We start from the raw sequence: 13,892 nt of genomic DNA on the forward strand, positions 1-13,892 counted from the left end.
CAATATAAATAAACTTTCTTCCCACAGTATTTCTGAAAACGCAAAAACAAACTTAAAGAACATAATAATAATAATAACTGTTCTTACAATTATTCGTATAAGTCTTGGTCGATTTAATGAGGGGTGGGACAGGCCTAAGCCTTGTGATACCACCCATGGGAGATAATGAATTTAATCGACGAAAGGAGTAAGTATGAAAGTGCAACAAACGATACAGGCTAAAAGAAACCTAGACGTCTGAGTTCGCCTAACATCACTGCTCTGTCTGATCGTTAAATTCAACACATCACTTGTAAAGAAATACATTTTGCTAATGGATTTCTGGCATATCCCATCATCAGAACGTCTGCCAAATGAAAGGTAATTGCAATGAAAGCAGAAACACAACATATACGTGACATTAGGAGTAAAAATAGTTTAAAATTCACAGTTAAGTTTAGATACTATATAAAATGCCTTAATACACGTCACTGTGTCACATAATTACGTTGCCGACATCTGTATTCAGCTGATGGTGGGTTGTCGTTTCAAAAACTAACTACCAATACATGCACTTAGGTTTTATGGTTGTAGTGGTGTTATAGGCACACTTAAAAAGTAAGACGTACCAATTAATGACCAAAATAGTACTAGAAACAATGTAAAGATAAGAAGAGTAAATACCTATAAGGAAAATTATGTAGCAACAGTGCAATGCATAAAAAAGTATATCAATAAACCACGAGATTAATTTGAAGGCTGGTGGGAAGGGGATGAAGCGAGGACAAGAGAAAGCATAGTTACAAACTAATAATGATTCATACAGGCGACAGATAATAAATACAGCATAGTTGAATACAAAGTTAAAGAAGAAAGACTCACCTAAGGCTCTTTAGGAGATGTCCATAAACCGGAAAGAAGTAAGGGTTGGGGGAAGGCATCAGCTATGGGCCAAATTATCTTTGTTGATTGATAGTGCTACTATATTAACAAAATTTAGGAAACAGTGAAATATCTTAAAATTGACAGGTAGGACATGCATTTACAAAAGTCATTAAAACTGTTGAAAACTTTAAGACTATAACTAAAACACACAGTGGGCAGTCACTGTGTTTTTTTAGTTTAAAAGTGAAAATATTACAGTATCATGACAGGATTCGGAGAGGGTGGGTTGTGGGCGGACGAAAATGCACCCAAGAACAGGGACGGCGTTGAGTGGGGGCATAAGGCATGTTTGTTGCACGAACATGGCTAATAAATAATACAGAAATTTAAAAAGAACGAAGTGGTAACGAAAAAAACATAATGTTTAACAAACTTTCTCCAACAAAACACGCAAGTACAAGGCAATTACATGAATTTATGGAACATAAAGGCACATGAAGATTCAAGAATAATCCAAGGACGCATCTCGGAACTACTCAGTGTGAAAAAGTCATCTATATTATAACTTTTCCCCAAAATAACATCTCGGGACATTTTACACAGCTGGTGGATACCATCAACTCGTGTGTTGAATAGTAACAGATGCTGACGCCAAATAAGAATCTACTGCCCCATTTCTTGGTCATGTTTGGCAACAGAACACGGCAGGCACTAACTATGATAGATATTATCACTAACACAGTTTGGCAGGCATATGTGAGGTCATCGAGCGAGAGGGGGCACATTTATGTCACAATCTCATTCAAGTTACATAATAAACAATGTAAATTTGTTTGTTCACTGATATTTGCATTAGGACTAGTCGATCAAAACATATACATTTCTAGTTCGTCAAGAATATCTAGGTCCCTCCCCTTAGCCTCAAAATTCAAGTTTCTCATGCCTTCATCTGTACGATGAAATACGTGGTCCTCGTCCATCAAAGCACTACTGTTATTGTATATGTGCTCTCTACATCTGGTTGCAAAACATTATACGTCTGGCCGACAGATATGCCGTTGCAAGAGCCACGGTGAATTCTTTAAACTCTCAATATTATAAAAAATATCCATTTTATAACCAAGGCCAAGACACAGAATCAGGCCTAGATTTTTGTATTTAAGAAGGGTAGGGTACGCATACGTTTTCGTAAGCGCAATAAACTCGAACTGTCTTCTAGGAATATCAAAAATTTAACCTCTTGGTTGAAGACATGGATTTCAAAATACTTTTGCCGGATCAACGGGAATGCAATAAGTGTCAGAGTCTGCAGTTTGTCGCTCAGTCTAAACTCTTGCTCCAAGGAACATGAAATTTTGAAGGGACAATCATTATATGCCGTAGGCACGCGTCGAGAAACAATTTCAACAAAATTCAATCCTTAAGCAAGTAAATTAAAAGCACTCCGTCTTCAGGCCACGAGTGTCAGTCTGCAGTTTGTCGCTGTCTAAACTCTTGCTCCAAGGAACGTGAAATTTTGAAGGAACAATCATTATATGCCGTAGGCACGCGTCGAGAAACAATTTCAACAAAATTCAATCCTTAAGCAAGTAAGGAGGATGCGGATAGGAGGGGCGTGAGGTCAGCACACCGCTCTCCCGGTCGTAAGATGGTATTCTTGACCGAAGCCGCTACTATTCAGTCAAGCATCACGAGGCTGAGTGCACCCCGAAAAATGGCAACAGCGCATGGCAGCTGGATAGTCACCCATCCAAGTGCCGGCCACGCCCAACAGCGCTGAACTTCGGTGATCTTGCCCGAAGCAAGTAAATTAGGTACGAAATGCCGTTCTTCAGCTCGCAACGCGCAGAACTAAATAGATGTCATGAAAATTGTCTTCTTCTTGCAAATCCAGTGCACCAAAATAATTACGATTCCACACCAGTAGAACTGTCGTGCTCTGAAATTTTACGGTATTAGACAATATGTTAATCTGATCTTTAGGCAGCACTAATGTTACTGAAAATGACTTTTGTCACAGGATTAATTACAAGAAGCAGTCAAATGAAGATGAGACAGATGGGAAAAAGTAAGTAAACTGTTTATTGTTTCAAAAAAAATGGTTCAAATGGCTCTGAGCACTATGGGACGCAACTGCTGTGGTCATTAGTCCCCTAGAACTTAGAACTACTTAAACCTAACTAACCTAAGGACATCACACACATCCATGCCCGAGGCAGGATTCGAACCTGCGACCGTAACAGTCGCACGGTTCCGGACTGCGCGCCTAGAACCGCGAGACCACCGCGGCCGGCTATTGTTTCAAAAGTAATCGGCATACCTGTCAATACAATTATACCAATTCTAAGACAAGACGGTGATTGCTCTCATGGAAAAATGTTTGCAGTTGTCCCTGGAACCATTATTATATCCATGCGTGCCCCCTCTTCGTTCGAAGGAAATCAACGGCAATAAATGACATTTTTCTTAGAACCAAAAAAAAAAAAAAAATTGAAAATCGCATGGGGAGTCATTGGGACTGTATAGAGCAAAACTTCTGTGCGTACTCGAAACAACCTTGGCTACATGTGGCCTGGCATTTGAGGCCATCGATTTGCTTCCGACGAGGAGGTGTACGCTTGGGCACAATCATGGTTGGCCAGCCGCTGTGGCCGAGCGGTTCTAGGCGCTTCAGTCAGGAACCGCGCTGCTGATACGGTCGCAGGTTCGAATCCTGCCTCGGGCATGGATGTGTGTAATGTATTCCGGTTAGTTAAGTTTAAGTAGTTCTAAGGCGAGGTGACTGATGACCACAAATGTTAAGTCCCATAGTGCTTAGAGCCATTTTAACCATTCTTCCCACCTGTCTCATTTTCATTTGAATGTTCATTGCACATCGAAAACTGTCTTTAAATAGAACCACATCAGAGAGAAGCTATACTACTGGCCATTAAAATTGCTACACCAAGAAGAAACGCAGATGATAAACGGGTCTTTATTGGACAAATGTATTATACTAGAATTGACAATTTGGGTGCATAGATCCTCAGAAATCAGTACCCAGAACAACCACCTCTGACCGTTCAAATGGCTCTGAGCATTATGGGACTTAACATCTGTGGTCATCAGACCCCTAGAATTTAGAACTACTTAAACCTAACTAACCTAAGGACATCACACACATCCATGCCCGAGATAGGATTCGAATCTGCGACAGCAGCGGTCGCGCGGCTCCGAACTAAGCGCCTAGAACCGCTAGACCACCGCGGCCGGCCCTCTGACCGTAATAACGGCCTTAATACGCCTGGCATTGAGTCAAACAGAGCGTGGATGGCGTGTACAGGTACAGCTGCCCATGCAGCTTCATTACGATACCACAGTTCATCAAGGGTAGTGACTGGCGTGTTGTGACGAAGTCAGTTGCTCGGCCACCATTGACCAGACGTTTTCAATTGGTGAGAGGTCTGGAGAATGTGCTGGCCAGGGCAGCAGTCGAACATTTTCTGTACCCAGAAAGGCCCATACAGGACATGCAATTAGCAGCCGTGCATTATCCTGCTGAAATGTAGGGTTTCGCAGGGACCGAATGAAGGGTAGAGCCACGGGTCGTAACACATCTGAAATATAACGTCCACTGTTCAAAGTGCCGTCAATGCGAACAAGAGGTGACCGAGACGTTTAACCAATGGCACCCCGAAACGCAGGTTCAGCAGCTTGTTTGGAAAGGTTTTCCCTATCCTAAAAGAAGGGCACCTTTCTTTCACAGCGTATGGGAGTTCCGTGTATCTTGTAAGTGTAGGTGATTGCAATAAGTGTGTATGTAGTGTGGATTCATCTTTGTGTTGGATTATGAGAGAACGGAGAGGGTTAAGCTCGGTACTGGCACACGGCATACTCTTCTCGAATGGCACCAAGGGCGGCTGACGATCTTAAAGTCGCCATTCGACGAGCAGATCACGAACCCTCTCACGTCCTCCCCACCCCATGAGACCCTGCGCAGAGGGCGGTAATTTAATTCAGGATATCAGTGAAAAGAGAGGTGATCAGCGCGTGGCGTACGCAGGCGGTCATCCAACCAAGTACTGGCTATGCCTCAGGTTGCTCAGTTTCGGTGATACGATGAGAACCGGTGTATTCAGCGACTCAAGGCCGTCAGTTACTTATGTAATAGATGTTTACAATTCTCTATTATTCCAATCTCGTATAGCGCGCGGAAAGAATGAACAACTATATCTTTCCGTACGAACTCTGATTTCCCTTATTGTATCTTGGTGATCGTTCCTCCCTATGTACGTCGGTGTCAACAAAATATTTTCGCATTAGGAGGAGAAAGTTGGTGATTGAAATTTCGAGAGAAGATTCCGTCGTAACGAAAAACGCCATTCTTTTAATGATGTCCATTCCAAATCCCGTATCATTTCTGTGACACTCTCCACCATATTTCGCGATAATACAAAACGTGCTGCCTTTCTTTAAACATTTTCGATGTTCTCCGTCAGTTCTATCTGGTAAGGATCCCACACCGCGCAGCACTATTGTAAAAGAGGACGGACAAGCGTAGTGTAGGCAGTCTCCTTAGTAGGTCTGATACATTTTCTAAGTGTTCTGCCAATAAAACGCAGCCTTTTGTTAGCCTTCCCCACAACATTTTCTGTGTGTTCCTTCTAATTTAAGTTGTTCGTAATTGTAATGCCTAGGTATTTAGCTGAATTTTCGGCTTTTAGATTAGACTGATTTATCGTGTAACCGAAGTTTAACGAGTTCCTTTTAGCACTCATGTGGATGACATCCCACTTTTCGTTATTTAAGGTCAGCTGCCACTTTTCGCACCATTCCGATATTTCTCCCAAATCGTTTTGCAGTTTGTTTTGATCTTCTGATGACTTTATTACTTGATAAACGACAGCGTCATCTACAAACAGCCAAAGACGGCTGATCAGATTGTCTCCAAAATCGTTTATATAGATAAGGGACAGCAAAGGGCCTATAACAATACCGTCGGGAACGCCAGAAATCACTTCTGTTTTACTCGATGACTTTCCGTCAATTACCACGAACTGTAACGAAATGACAACTCCAGTCACATAACTGAGACGATATTCCATAAGCACGTAATTTCACTACGAGCCGCTTGTGTGGTACAATGTCAAAAGCCTTCCAGAAATCCAGAAATACGAAATCGATCTGAAGTCCCTTGTCAATAGCACTCAACACGTCATGTGCATAGAGTTGGTTGTGTTTCACAGGAACGATGTTTTCTAAGACAATGTTGACTGTGTGTCAATGTTTTCTTCTACGTAATTCATAATGTTAGAACAGAATATATGTTTCAAAATCCTGCTGCATATCGACGTTAGCGATATGGGCCTGTAATTTAGTGGATTACTCCTACCACCTTTCTTGAATATAGATGTGTGACCTGTACAACTTTCCAGTCTTTGGGTACTGGGGAGAACTTCGCCAATGTGCGGTATCTAGGGGTTTTAAAGAGCCGCGTGGGGGCATTGTTTACGCACTTAAATCCACCCAGCCAATCCCGCAGGTATCTTGCAGGCGCCTGCCAATCACGGTTTAGTTAGCTCCTCTCTACTGCTCCTAAGGCGGGGATGTTAATGCAGTTGAGCTAAGGCATCAGCATACTCAAAAAGGAACCTAATTGGTGTACAATCTGGACCATAAGACTTGCTTTTATTCATTGATTTAAGTTGCTTCACTACTCCAAGGATATTTACTTCTACGTTACTCATGTAGGCAGCTGTTCTTGATTCGAATTCTGGAATATTTATTTCGTCTTCTGTTGTGAAGGGATTTCGGAAGGCTGTGTTTAGTAGTGTTTATCAGAGGCCGTGCTAAAATTTTAGAACTTATATGTATGTAAATATTCTGGTTGGCACACTAATAGCGTAGAACAATGTGTATATAAAATTAAACGCATAAAATAACGAGAGAAAAAAATACCGTGAAATTACCGTGAAATTACAGAAGTGGAATTACGAAGCGGACCTAGAACTACGTGAAGTGTCATTTAATATTACGAATTAAAAGAAACATAGAAAATTTATAACCGAAAAAATTAAAAACAATGAATAATCAAGGTGAAACTAGTTGCAGCAAGTAGAATTACAGGGAAAAGGGTGTGACAGTAACTGTCAATTGCATTTTCTTCTGCTAGGTGGCGTTGTATGGAGGGCACTTGTGAAGTATGTGCGGAAGCCAGTCTGCACGCCGGCCTGCTGCTAGGACACTGTGTGAGCCGATGCACTGCCGCTCCTTCTCTGCGAGTGAGGCTGTTGAGCACACGTGCGCAGCGTCGAGGTGGATGACTGGAAGACTCTTTCACTGTTTCTAAATGACGCACTGTTAATAAAACCGTGCTGTTCACTTATTGTTTGCCAGGTTCTTGCAGACGGTGTGTCAGAATCTAGATTTCTTCCAGCATTGTCAGGACGTGCCCTGAGGTTCATTGTGCAGCATTTCCAAATGCGTATCATTGGTTCCAACAACACGGTTCGGTGTTTGAAAATGCTCATCAAACACGGCTTCATTAGTGTGAACTGAAGCGTACTCTTTGAAGCGTATTTCAAACGTCCTGCCTCTCTGCCCTGCATAAGCTTTTAGACAGTTTGCGCACTTAAGTTTACGTACACTTGCTGTCGTGAATTTTCTATTCACACGGTGCCTCAGTATGAAGGAAATAATGTTAGTTTTAATCCGTATACTCAAATTGGTGTTGCGGAATTGTATAACAGTAATTCTGAAACCCATCCTTTACAAATAATGGATATGTACGCGACTTTGTCTTCCTGTTCAACTGTTTGCGTGCCGCCATTGGCTTTACGCTATTGTCGTTGTCTTAATTTTCTATGCTAACTTAGTTAGTGATGAGATTAGATAACAGTTACTCACCGCAACTTGCTTTATAATAGCGATTTCTTTATTCCTCTTATGCTCGCTTAGTGGAAGTTTTAATAACTTATTAATTATGGATCTAAAATATGCTATCTTTTTTCTTTCAGGGTGCCAAGTCTTAGCCAATAATATTTTCTGCACAGGTCGGTTTTCTGTACACGCTCAAACAGCGTTGCAAAACTACACCGGAATTGCGGTATGATTTGAAAGGTTACAGGCAACTGTAAGCTTAGGCCCTGACTGCACTCACTTTAACTTATAAGCCTTCCACTTCTCTACCCGGCTGTGTGTCTACTGAATAGATTCTGCCCTCTGACAGTGGTTGTTGTTAGCCTGCGTTAGAGGTTATCACATTTATCAGAATCTAAATGAACTTGAATGCTAATGCCCTGTCATTATTGTAGTCAACTGTTAATCGGTGATATACCAAAACAGGTTGATCTTTTATAAAAGTTATGTCACAATTTAATTGATTATAAAATAGGACAGACGATACATGTTAAACGTGATGACAAATGAATCATGAACTTTTACAACACAAATGGGTGAAACAAATAATTAACACTCCACTAGGTGGCGATTGATTGACAAAGACTAAACTTTCTTTGATTAAACCATTTACTCTGGATCAAAAGATGGATGATACAATCTAAAAATATCTAATGCTAAATAGACTTTGATGGATTTATTCTACACAGAAGTTATACTATCTGTCGTGTGCTGACGTAGGTGGGAGAGGGAGTAAAGGGGTTACGGGTCAGTCTGCGCTCCCGTGCGATACAGAGCAGAGGGCAGAAGGACAGTTCACAGTGAAGGCATTTGACTGTTTCCTTCTATCTGAGCCAACACTGGTACAGGCATTTACTAGAAATACTGGTGGTGAGACTCGGTACGGAACTCGTTGTGGAGACTCTTGGACAAACGGGGTTTCGAAATAGTGGTTTATTCCAGACAGGACTGGAGGCTAGTTCTAGGGTTAGAAACGGCATGAATAACACTGTTACAACAGAAGCTAGTGCAGAAGTCCCATGAGTGTTTGAGAACCACAGTAGCAAACACTAGCAGCATAAGGCAGCAACTTAGTTGGAAAAAAAAGAACTGAATGTGACACTGTTCACTGAGGCACTCCAAGTGAGAGAACAGACTTACACGGAGCTGCACCGAGGCTGGAGTCAACGGACACGGATTCGGCGCCCAGACCGTCTGACTGAGAACTTCGCCAAAGTGCGGTATCTAGGGGTTTTAAAGAGCCGCGTGGGGGCACTGTTTTCGCACTTAAGTCCACCCAGCCAATTCCGCAGGTATCTTGCAGGCGCCTGCCAATCACGGTTTAGTTAGCTCCTCTCTACTGCTCCTTGCACTAAGTCCGTATTTGGTATCAACATTGTTCAGCTGAAAGCTAAACGTAACTGCTCTGCCAAATAAGGGTTGCGACATTATTGTTATACGTCATTTAGCCCCGCCCCTCGGGCTCCCCGGAGTAGGGACTGCTAGGTTAACAGTTTTTGACGTTCTCGCTGTGTTTCTAACCCTTGTGAGCTTACTGACGTTGCTGTTCTCAGGGCTGGTATCAAGCTGGCTTTATACGCTACTACGTGCCTGTTGGTTACAAAGTTCTACGGTGGCAACCTATAACAGCGTCAAGACGACATTTGAAGTTACATGTTAATTCCTTGAAGAGTAACTAGCGCCCTGGAACCACGTCTGGGGGCGTCTGCATTTTCGCAAGGCTCTCCCCTTACTGTTTACTTCATTTAACAAAATCTATCCTAATTTCGTCTGCCCTCAGCATCGTCTCTGATTCCCCGCCTTGTTGGAGCGCCTGTCCTCTTTTCTCAAAGCTTCAAGATAACACTACAGTAGCAAGGAATAATCAATATATTACATACCTTGGTGAAACTGAGAAAATGTGGCGAGACCTGACACTTTTTTTCCATGGCCACTTTAGGCAGCGTGCTTTGAGTTTCCATCTAGCCCTAAATGTTATAGCGTGTCTGACCAGGGGCCTCCGTTCAACTAAGAGAAATGCTTTTGTGTCGCACCATAGACCATTTCACAGCCGCCATAAATGTTGTGTTCACTCTAAAATTGTTTTGAAGGCCTGAGGCTTCCCAAAAAAACTATGCAGGCAGAGGGATAACTCCACCTGACGGCTCTCTCTAGTGTCTAGTCCTCGGTGAATACGGAAGCCCCCAAATTTTTATGGCCGCTATCCCTGTTCCCAAAAGGTGTTTACGACACTGTCGAAACGCCTTCGCCGGGTGATCTAAATTTCTCTCGTGCCCCTGCTCCTTCTGTGGCTAGAGATGCCGTCCAGGTAGGCAGTTTTTTCACCCCTTCGGTTGAAAGCATTATAAGCACACGGGTGCGAGGAATTCTTGGAACCAGTATTCTGTCCACGATAAGTGCTTCAAGATGTTCCTTTCCCCAATAGCTACAAGTCGCTTCAAACGCCCAGGAGTCCACTGCAAGATTTTCTGTTAAATGACCAGACTGAGTGCTTGTACTTAACTCCAGAAAAATACTATACGAACTAGAGCCACCTTAAAGATACCGATTGCATTAACAACGCATGTATTCCCATTAATGCCTGCTCATGCTGGTAACTTACTGACGCCTCACAAAAATGATGTCTTGGGTGTAAAATCAACATTGAAGAGTAGCCTTGAATATGGAAATTAGTGAGAAAATGGCTCGTCCTCTCTGTGTTTACGCACTTCCCTTGTAACCGTAATGTAGAGATAGTGGATGGCTCCTTTATTTCCACGCTCGCTCAACTGTAAACCTAATTTTTGCGTGAATAGCACTCATTCTCTCCACTATATCATTAACATCACTTTGCTCTGCTTTAACTAACAAATTAGCATCCCCTACATAGCGGAAATAGTAGAGAACTTTGTGTTTCACTTCAGGGTTGTAAGTGAAAAATTGGTTTCTAAATGATTAAGGGAAATCTCAACCATGATGCCGTCTAAGGCACAGTTTTGTTTTCGCGTCCCCTTCCACTTGTCACACATAATATTTTCATATGATACCATGCAATTATTTTTGTTTTTTCACTGTCCACTCTATTAGCAATAATTGTACACAGGATGTCCAACTGCACATGAGACTACGTTTCAAAGGGGGGTAGGACGTCAAGCGGGCCGACTTGGAGCAGGAGAGGCACCACAGGACATTTTAATTTCCACTGTGTATACTTTTACAAATAAATTCATAAAACCTCGTCAGCATGACCAGGAAGGATTCAGAATTCACATTCATAGCAGTGGAAGTTCGAAAACATAACCATACTTAAAGGTGCATGAAACTCTAGAATTTTCCAAATCTATTAAAAACTGTGGTAAACATTGAGGTAATTAACTACAAAATTTGTGTGTTTTCTGAACATGAAGTTTAAAATACAACAGCTCATTTGTTTTTTCATAAATTAAACAAATTCTAGAGTTACATACACCTGTAAGTATGGTATGTATGCTGTGCAAAATTCATCGAAGAATCTCTCTAACTTATGAAGAAAAGTGTACCTACAGCAACAAATGCAGCCATTAGTAAGTGAAAAAATGATGAAATTTCGCACGTAAAAAAATTATTTTGTTATGTTTTCGAACTTCCACTGCAATGAGTGTGAATTACAATGTAGCTCGCCCCGGCAGACCGGACGCACCCTCCGCCACCCACCGCCAGGTGGCTTGCAGAGTATGGATGTAGATGTAGAATTCTGAATCCTTCCTGGTGATGCTGACAAAGTTTTATGAACTTATTTGTAAAAGTATAGACACTGGAAATTAAAATGTCGTGTGATGCCTCTCCTGATCCAAGTCGGCCCGTTTGACGTCCTACCCCCCGTTAAGTTCAATACGCACAACTCTTCATTTAATACGACCTTGTTCTTGTAAGCCTTCCTGATTTCTAACTTTCCTCATATAGTTACACTTTTTTACTACGCGAGCTGTTGTTTTCTCATTCACGATTTTAACTTTTGCATACCTTGGAATTGTATTCTGATACAAGTACTCCATGTTACATTTAATTTACAACAGGTTTTCACTGATTATAGTTTCAAGTTCTGTGAATAAAAACATCTCTCACCTACTGAGTAGGCACCATTTTCACTACAGTGGACAAATCCATATCGAACAAGGGACAAAGTCCTAATGTCCCAATAAATGCAACGCTAGCACAAATTTGGAAACGTTATACACATTTTACGAACAGTATAGTTTAAAAAATACTTTAGAGTTTGCGAACAACGTTAACAGTACAGTAATACCAGCTGATTCAATCATTCAAATGTGTGTGATTTTCTAAGGGACCAAACTGCTGAGGTCATCTGTCCCTAGAGCTACGCAATACTTAAACTAATGTAATGCTAAAAATAACACACACTCCCATGCCCGAAAGAGGATTCGAACCTCCGGCGGGAGGGGCCGCGCAATCCGTGACATGGTGCCTCAAACCGCGTGGCCACTCCGCGCGGCGATTCAGTCTGTGCATCCCTAGAAGTGGAGCATTTGTATACTAACATGAGACATTATAGATAATTAAGGACAATTTTATAAAACATAATAAAAGGGGCCTCAGGAGATACAGTTGAATTAATGTGCTTCTAGAACTGACTTTATCTCATAACTATTGCGCGTTCAACGGTAAGATACACTACAACCTGGAGTGATAGCCATGGGAAATTCCATGGCTGGCATTATGGCTGAGATTTTCCTTAATCATTTAGAAAAACAATTTTTCACTAACAAAACTGCAGTAACGAAAATTTCTCCACTGTTGCCGCTATATCTATGATGCTATTTTTTTCGTCAAAGGAGATCGAAGTGATATTAATGACATATCGGGGAGAATGAGTGCTGTTCACTCCCAAATTAGGTTCACAATTGAGCGCGGAAATAATGGAGCCCTTAGCTGTCTCTACATTACGGTTACAAGGGAAGTGGCTTAACACTGTTTTTGTGTGTACAGAAAGCCGACCTGTGCAGAAAATATTGGCTAAGACTTAGCATCCTGAAAGAACCAAGGTAGCATATTTTCAATCCCTGATTAATAAGTTATTAAAACTGCCATTAAGCGAACATAAGAGGAATAAATAAATCGCTATTATAAAGCAAGTTGCAATGAGCAACTGTTACCCAGTCTCATTAGTAAGTAAGTTACTATAGAAAATTAAGACGACATCAACAGCGTAAAATCAATGGCAGCGCACTAACAGTTGAACAAGAAGACAAAGACGTGTCCATGCTTTCGGAGTAAGAACTTACGACTTTATACTTCCAAAGTTTACTCTTTGATTATCTTCAGATAGTAACTCAGTTTTCGCTACTTTATTGCCACTTTTATAATCTATTTTATTCCCCTTTTACAGTTTTACGCGTGTGTTCTAGCATCTTAACAGAAGGCTTCTTACATTATTGACTTTTCAGGTTCAGTATAAGATCTTTTCTTGTTAAACCAACAGCATTCCTGCCACCATCGCTTCCCCGCCCCCCTCCCTCCCCGCTATTGCAATCTTTGCCCGCTATCAGCCCCCGCCCCCTTCGCACCACGCTCCATTTAATACTTTCTCTATTTGATGCCGTTTACATTTTACATACCCATTGGTCCGCGCTATTACTGTGCCAACGAGAACTTTTATGTACTGATACATTCTATAATTTTAGTACAGCCTCTCTTGTTATCTTATGATATCCCCGCCACCCCACCCTACTTCAATTCCCTTCTCCCTGTCAGCCTCACTCCATTTCCTCTACCTCCAATGTGTACCTATTTGAAACACTGACCGCAGTTGGAAAACACAGTACTCTTACGTAAATTCTACTTTTATGTACAATTCGTTTCTTTTCTACTTACTGTAAAATATTGGATGGTAGATGTATTATTTTACTTTTCTTTTTACCTCTAAAGATTATCCAAACATGTCATATAATTAAAAATATGCAACTGAGACGGAGCAATAAATGAGAATTATCTTAAATAACTATGAGGGGCGCTTGGAAAGTCTGTGCAAAGTCCGAGAGATGGCACCACCGGCGCGTATCAAGGTCATGTTTAGTTAGTAGCATCTTTGGAAAGAACGCACACCAAGTTTCAGCCATATTGGTCTATTTATTTGTGTTTGGCATTCGTGTGAA

General features: G+C 41.5%; 1 protein-coding gene across 1 annotated transcript in view; it reads right to left on the minus strand.

The window, feature by feature from the left end:
* Positions 1–13,892, minus strand: part of LOC126336656 (dual 3',5'-cyclic-AMP and -GMP phosphodiesterase 11-like) — a 2,376,149-nt gene that overhangs the window by 2,287,010 nt on the left and 75,247 nt on the right. The gene's annotated exons all lie outside the window — the stretch shown is intronic.

Source organism: Schistocerca gregaria, chromosome 2 (assembly GCF_023897955.1).
Source record: "Schistocerca gregaria isolate iqSchGreg1 chromosome 2, iqSchGreg1.2, whole genome shotgun sequence".
Lineage (NCBI taxonomy): Eukaryota > Metazoa > Arthropoda > Insecta > Orthoptera > Acrididae > Schistocerca > Schistocerca gregaria.